A 7,505-nucleotide genomic window follows, 5' to 3' on the forward strand; every position below is an offset into this window, starting at 1 on the left:
GCTGCAGGTCTGGCAAAAGTCTCGTCTGTTGTTTTGGAGGCAGGGGATCTGCGTTCAAACGTCTCCCACCAAATGTAAATAGCTGTCTGTCTGTCTCCGCCTGAAATTTCTCAGGCGGGTGTGTATATGTGTGCATGAGTGAGTGTTTTGAAAATCCCTGAAGCAGAGGTGAAACCAAGCAGGAATAAAGAAATAGGAAAAAGGAAGCTGGGGAGGGGGTGTGCGTTTTCATTCATAAATGAAGACAAATCGCTCCTTTTCTTGAACCAGCCAGGGCTGGCTGGTCCATGAGGCAGGCTGAGGCAGGTGCCTCAGGTGGCCAAACCCAAGGGGCACCTCTGTGGGTGCCCTCTTCCCACCAATGCCAGAGAAGCAGCCCTCACAAGATCTCACTGGAACGCAGAAGTTACGCTGTGTGACCCCAGTAAGTGGAGCGCTGAGGGGGGCAGGTCAAACTTCAGGCAGCAAAATTGGATGAGCCGCCCCTGGCATTCAATGTGGGTTTACAGGGGCATCAATGGGCAAAGCCAGCTTCTCTCCCATATCCATTGCCCCATATTCAGAGTAATCAAGTTGGGGCAACAATGCCCAGTTTTCGTTTAGCTTTCCATGTGGAGTCGCAGTAAAAGGAACACGGAATAACTCCACATAAAGTGTGTTATGTTCATGAGAGAGGCGTCAGCGTAAGGAACTGGGGAAAGAGAGGTGTGAATGGGATAAATAAGAAGGAGCCCTGCAGGATCGAACCAAAGCTTTTGTTCTGTTCTAGCCCTTCATCCTAGCCTAAGCAGGACATAACGGGCCCCAGCCTTTCCCTCCTGCATATTGCCAGCAACTTGTTTTCAGAGGTAGAGTGCCTCTAGCTATGGAGGCTTCATTTTGATATCATGGCTGAGGGTCTATGAAGGAAGAAGAAGAAGAGGGGTTTCTCAATGGCTATCAAGCTCCCTTCTTTTCATGCCATAGCTCAGCGGCAAACATCTGCCGATGGAACTTAGGAGGAACTCTGGTGTGAAAATCCTACAGAGTCAGTGCAGACGGTGCACACTGCTAGTCGGTGTAGAGTAGACGATGGTGAGCAGCAGTGGCCCAACTCAGTTTAAGGCAGTTCCCTTTGTTCCTGTCTTGTGGCAGTGAGTTCCACAAGTTAACATTGCCCAATGTGAAGAAAGACTACCTGTCAATGCCCTCTCTAGTTTTCTGAGAAGAAGGGAAGGGAAGAATGAACCAAAGGAAGCAGAAAGTTAAGAAGAATTAAGAGGAATGGATACAAATTATCCTTAGTATCGCTTGCTTGCTATAGCACTGCTGAGATATACATGGTTGCTTAAAAATGGATGGGTCCCTGCCACAAACAGAGCTTTTTGGGTAAGATACTTTGGTTATGATAACCGGTTACATCCAACTAAATCCTACTCAGCGTAGATCCTTTGAAATGAATGGTTGGCATCTTCTTTCATTCGAGTGGGTCTACTCTGAGTAGGGCTAGGGTGGTGTAAATTTACATAGCGGGAGGAGGGGCAAGAAAGGCAAAGTAGGGTTGGCGGCGAGCAAATGTGACAAGGAACTCAGAAATCGCTCTCCAAAGGTGGCCTTGCAAGGCGAGAAAGGGTTAGCGAGACAGGAAAGAGTTAAGTGGGGGAGATGTGGAAAGATGGGGTGGGGGGGTCAGAGACAGAGAGAGTTAAATAGAAGCAGCAGCAGAAGAGGAGAAAGAGAGAGGAAAGAGTTAAACCAGGCAGGCAAAACCTGAAGGTGAAATAGAAAGAAAAAGGGTGGAGAGCGAGGGAGATCCACGAGCTTCATTGTTCTCTAGCTCTCCGCAAGCGACCTCGGGTGGGTTTCTCCAAGCGGCAGCTTCGCCGCTGCTCCACGCGGACCATTTGTGGGTGGGGGAGGACGCGTGTCTCTCCCCCCCCCCCACCTGCATGGTCTAAGCGGGGGAGGAGTGAGATATCTATATCTATATTTAAAAATAATTCAATAAATTCAGTAAAAGGGGAATGTGGAAAAGGTGAGGTTGTCCCCAGAAGCCAGGCGGAGACGCACATTTCTCAAAGGGAAGGCGAGAAAGAGGAGAAGGGTCGGTGGGTAGCGAAAGAATGTGAGGCACAGCGTCTCTCCCCGCTCCCCAATCTTGGGCTTCTAGTTTCTGAAAGAAGTGAGGGGTGAAATGAGAGACGGGATGGATATTTTTTGGAGAGTGGGGGTGGGAAGGAGATGCGCTTGCCACAAAGTCATTGTTCAAACGCCTCGCATGGCGAGTGGGAATCGAAGGGGTCGGGGAAGAGCTGGGCGGTTCAACCTCCCGGCTCGCTTCTGGAGTCTGGACCCGTTTACTCGGAAGTAAGCCCCTCACCTACCCAGCCTCCAAGTTCCAGTATCCTTTTGCGCGCACGCTTCCTCGGAGAGAGCGGAAGTATGCCCTGTTGGAACTCTGCGGGAATATACTCCCGAGTAAATGTGAAGAGGATCGGGGCCCAAAAAGGCTTTGGGGAGGGGGAGAGGCTGACTGTACACTTCTCCCCCCCATCCCCCACTCTGACAGGGACTCGGGGAGGGAGGTGCCGCCTTACCTTAGTTTCACGGACCTCTGTCTTCCCACACGCATAGCCGTCTCTTTTGCCGTTCACATCCGACCAGGCAGCAAAAATCTACTTCCAAGGACTCCGAGCGGAGAGCGGCAGGATTGCCCCCTCCTCGCTCTCGCTCTCTCTCCACCTCCCCTGGGGATAGGAGGTCTCCAGCAATGTCAATCCCACGAGCAGCTCCGGGGAGAGGGAGAGGTGGGTGGGTGCCCTGAGAGAGGGTCAGGGAAGGAAGCCACTCATCCTCGGTGCCCGAAGCATGCCTGATCTCTTTCCTCTCCCCACCCGCAAGGAGACCCCACCTCTCCTTTTTTGGAGAGGGGCTTCTCTTTACCCTCCTGTGATCCCCCCAAGGAAGGATGGAAAGCCGATCTTCTTCCAAATTGGCTTCGGTCCCCTTTGCACCAAGAATTGGAGCGGAGGGGTGCGATGGGTGAGGGACACAGTCAGTTCCACCAAATCGTTTCCAGAAGGGTAAAAAGAAGAGAGAGATATATAAAAAATAGAGATATAGAGATATATATGTGAGCTAGAGAGAGAAAGAGAGAAAAGAACCACACGGCGCCGAAGAGCGCTTCGCCTTTGCGCACACGGGAAACTTCAGACTTCACCGAGGGGAGGGGAGGGAAAAGGGGGTGGAGAGAAAGCGAGAAAGGGGGTGGGGAGCCCGGAGAGCGGCTGGAAGCAGAGCCACGCGAGCGAGCCGAGAGAGGGAGAGGGAGAAAGGGCTCCCACCCAGCTGAGCGGCAGCGGCGGGATGCCGAGCCGTGCGCTTTGGAGAGAGCTCCATGCGTAAAAGTACCCCGGGCGCATGGCCCAGAAGAGCCCAAGAGTGGCCGGTCTTCAGGACTCGCCGCCGCTTTGGAGAGGCGGTGTGCGCCGACCTCAGTGCGTATAATGATAAAGGAAATGGACTGGGGGGGCTGAAGGAGGGTGGGGTTGCACGGTTCCCCCCCCCCCGCCTCAGTTCTTTCTGTCCTCAAACTGCTGCTAAATGCTCTACCCCGCCCCCATTACGCTTTCGCTTCCTTTGTTCTCTTGCAACTGGCGCTACCCAAGGTGGCTGTGCGTTGAAGGTCACTCTGCGAGCGGTTCAGAAGTTCAGCTGTTCTGCGGGGAGGGGGGAGGGGGGATAACCCATTCCAGGTGGGCACACAGTCTCCGGAAAGGGATAGGATGGGAAGGTTGGGGGAGTTTCGGGGACCACCGCTAGATAATCCACAGCCTCGCCCTCTTCCCGGGGTGGGGTTCATATAGCAAAGCTGCTGGAGGGAGGAGGGGAAGGTGGGGGATAACTCCGGCGCCCATCTCCGCTGAGGACCGCAAAGCTGCCCACGTTTACGTTGACCCGCTTCCCCTCCACACGCTCCTGAAATCGCAGGACTTGGAATTCCCAACGCGCGGGAATACAAAGCGAGCGTGGCGAGGTTCCATTAGAGGCTGAATCAGACAAGGATTCCGAAGAGGAAAAGGCTCCCACTCTCCTCCCATGAAGTCGTATTTTTAACCCCAAACTCACTGCTCATCTCCTGCATTTTTGACATTTTCGCATCTGGAGAAGCAAACCCAATATTCTCTATCCTCCCAGCCACCTACAAAAAAGTAGGTCACCTTAATGATTCCACGGAGTTACTGTAAATCAGTCTCTGCCAATTCTGCTGCCCTCGAGATGTTTTGGACCACAATTCCCACCCACCCAAAGCAGCTGTTTTAGGCCAAAACATCTGGAAGGTACCAGGTTGGCACCAGCTGCTGTCAACTGTGCTCATTCCCCATCCTTAATGATATAGAGATTCAGATACTTCAGGGCCAGCCTTACATGATGAAGAAGGTTTTGGGAACCCGCATTTGTGGGTGGGGGGTGCAACTGATAGGTTGTTTTGTTATATTTTTATCACCATGGGAGGGGGGCACTTGACTACCCTCTGGGCCTGTGCCAGCTTGTAGATTCTCTTAAAATGACACTCCAATAAATGGAGGTGCCAGAGAAGGTCGATTATAGGGGATAAATGTTCTCCCTTGGTGCACACATGTGTGGAAGGGGAAAACCTGCCCTGATTGAATGCATGAACTTTCTGGGATGCATTAATGATAATCAGGCAAAGCAGGTAACACCCCCCGCTAGCAATGCAATTGTCTGTCATTTTCACTTTTCTCTGTTTCTCATTTTTCCAATCTTAAATTCATTTCTCCGTATTTCTGCAGCTATCTGAGTTAAAAAAACCACAACCCCATGAAAATTCACCAGCAATTTAATGCAAATTTCTCCCAATCAACACATTTCCGCCTGCAGCTTTGACTAACGCATACATTTTTTGCAAGCTATTCCCCCTAATATAATGCATTTTAAAGGAACTTTTCACCAATACATACATTTTTATGCCCAGTTTCCCCCGAAAAACCTAGCTTTGTCAACTTTGCTTGGAGAATTGCTTTGCAAAATTCAGAGAAGTGCATATTTCAAAGGACGGCTGTGTTTCAGTTCTCATATTTTCAGAAGATGCAAATGTGATACAAACAGGTTTAATTGTGACCCAAATCAAACTTCTTGCCCATCCCTAAGCACTGGACTCGATGGCTGTGGCAGAAGGTCTAACAATGTCTGAGGACAACACCATGCTTTATACCAGTAGGCTTTTGATTTATTCCAAGGAAATGAGTTTTCATAGATGGGAATAGAAGGTGGGCCAGACCGTGTCATTTGGACCAGGCCCCACCTCTCTCTCTCTCTCTCTCTCTCTCTCTCTCTCTCTCTCTCATTACTTTGTTTACAGTAGGTTTGAGGAACCTTTGGCCTGAAGAGTTTGGATTTGATATCCCACTTTATCACTACCCTAAAGAGTCTCAAAGCGGCTAACAATCTCCTTTCCCTTCCTCCCCCACAACAAACACTCTGTGAAGTGAGTGAGGCTGAGAGACTTCAGAGAAGTGTGACTAGCCCAAGGTCACCCAGCAGCTGCTTGTGGAGGAGCGGGGAAGCGAACCCGGTTCGCCATATTACAAGTCCACCGCTCTGAACCACTACACCACACAGCGGTGACTGGACTCCAGCTCAACCACATCCCTGTCTGTTGTTGGCCAGGAGCATACCATGAGGAGGGTCAAGGGGGCTGTGGCCCTGGGTTCAGAGTTTTAAAGGATGTGAGGTGCACAGCCAGGTGCCCCCACAACAGTCTCCCTTCCCTCACCAAGTCTTACCTGGGCCGGGCCTCCAGGACGGGGCAGTGGTAGCACCTCTGTCTCTCACTCACCGCTGGCTCAGACTCCTACGACTCGGTTGGCAGAGAGGGCTTGGGTTGGCGCGGCCACCCTCCACACCTGCTCCCCCCTGTAGAATGTGCATACATGCCCCAGGCACCCAGAACCCATACTATGCCCCTGCTGTTGGCCATGCTGCCCAGGACTGATGAGACTTGAAGTTCAACAACATGCAGAGTGCCACAAGTTTCTCATTCCTGGTTTACTTGGCTGCTTTCCCTTTGAAAGCCAATCTGAAGACATAGAAATCAGCAGATGTAAACTTCAGGCACATTTGCCTTTTAAGGGTTTAGCAATGCCCCTGGAAGGGCCAACATTTAATGATGAAAAGGGAAAGAAGAAATCTCCCTGCAGACTGGCTGCCTTCTCCTGAAGGACCTCTGAAAACTGACGGGTTTATTATATTCAATTTGCAAATACAGGCCTTGCCGCTATTCATTGCCAGTTAATAACTGAGAATTGATTGAAAATGGAGGTCAGAGTTTCTCGAGAACAGAGATGAGAACTAATGGAGAACAACGTTCAAACGCAGCCGCAGCCCCACGCACAAACACACACAGAGTTTGATTATGCCGCTGCGAGGTTGTGATGAACGGAGGGTTGGTTACGGGAACTCCACTTCTTATTCCGGAAAGGGAAGCGGCAGCCCTGAATCGGAGGACGTGAGCCTGCCTAATGAAGGCTGAAGCTCATGAACAAGAAAGGCAGCTAATTAGGGGGAAATAAATTGTGCTGTGCGACGGAGGATTTGTGTGTTTGATCCGGGGATGCCTTGCTCATGAAAAATCATTTTCCTATTGTACATGTGTTTGCGCTCTAAAGCAGAACTGGTGTGTGTGTGTTGACCTTGACTTGATTTGGAGTGGGAGGGGAGCAGAGAGCTCCAGAAAAGAAGGAAGAAAATGAGAGTTTGGCTAAAAACGGAAGGCGTGGGGGAGGGAGAAGAGCAATCTCCAAGTGTCATGAGATGTTCTTGGCTGTTTTCCCCAAAGGAAAGCCTTTTCCATTTCATATGCCTTTGCTGCTGCTTCTTTTTCTTCCTTTGCTTTTCTCAGCGCTTTCTAAGCCGTGCATACGATATAACGGCAAACAGAGTAGTCTCTAAAGATATCTCCCGTCGTATGTCAAGGCTACATGGTAAAGTTCAGCCACTACCCACAGCAGACCTTTGGAAATGAGTTTCTGCACCTGGAATCAGCATGTCCAATTTGACCTTTCCAAAGGCCATTTTCAGGCAGAGTGTTCAAAGTCTCCCCAGCAGCTCCAACAAGGAAGGCTGCCATGGTGGAAGGTGCTTTGGTATCTGAGTAGATATGAACTCAAGACCTAGGAAGATGAGCCCGGCTGGATCAGGGCAAGGGCTCTTCTGGTCCAGCATCCTGTTTTCATAGTAGCCACCCAGGTGCCTGTAGGAAACTAAGAAGCAAGACCTGAATGTTTTCAGAGGCAGATATGGTCTTTCAAAGTTCAGCGGTGTCCTGTGCGAGGACAAAATCCAGCCTCTTGCCTTCCATTCTACTGAATTCACTACAATGTCCCATGGTGCCCCCTAGGCTCAGCCCCCAGTAAAGCGGAACCAGTCGTGCAGCCTTAAATCTGCCTCTGACACTTCTGAGGCTTCCAGCAACTGGTATTCAGAAGCATTACTGAAAGGCAGAT

Source organism: Podarcis pityusensis, assembly GCF_964106645.2.
Source record: "Podarcis pityusensis genome assembly, chromosome: 14".
NCBI classification, from domain to species: domain Eukaryota; kingdom Metazoa; phylum Chordata; class Lepidosauria; order Squamata; family Lacertidae; genus Podarcis; species Podarcis pityusensis.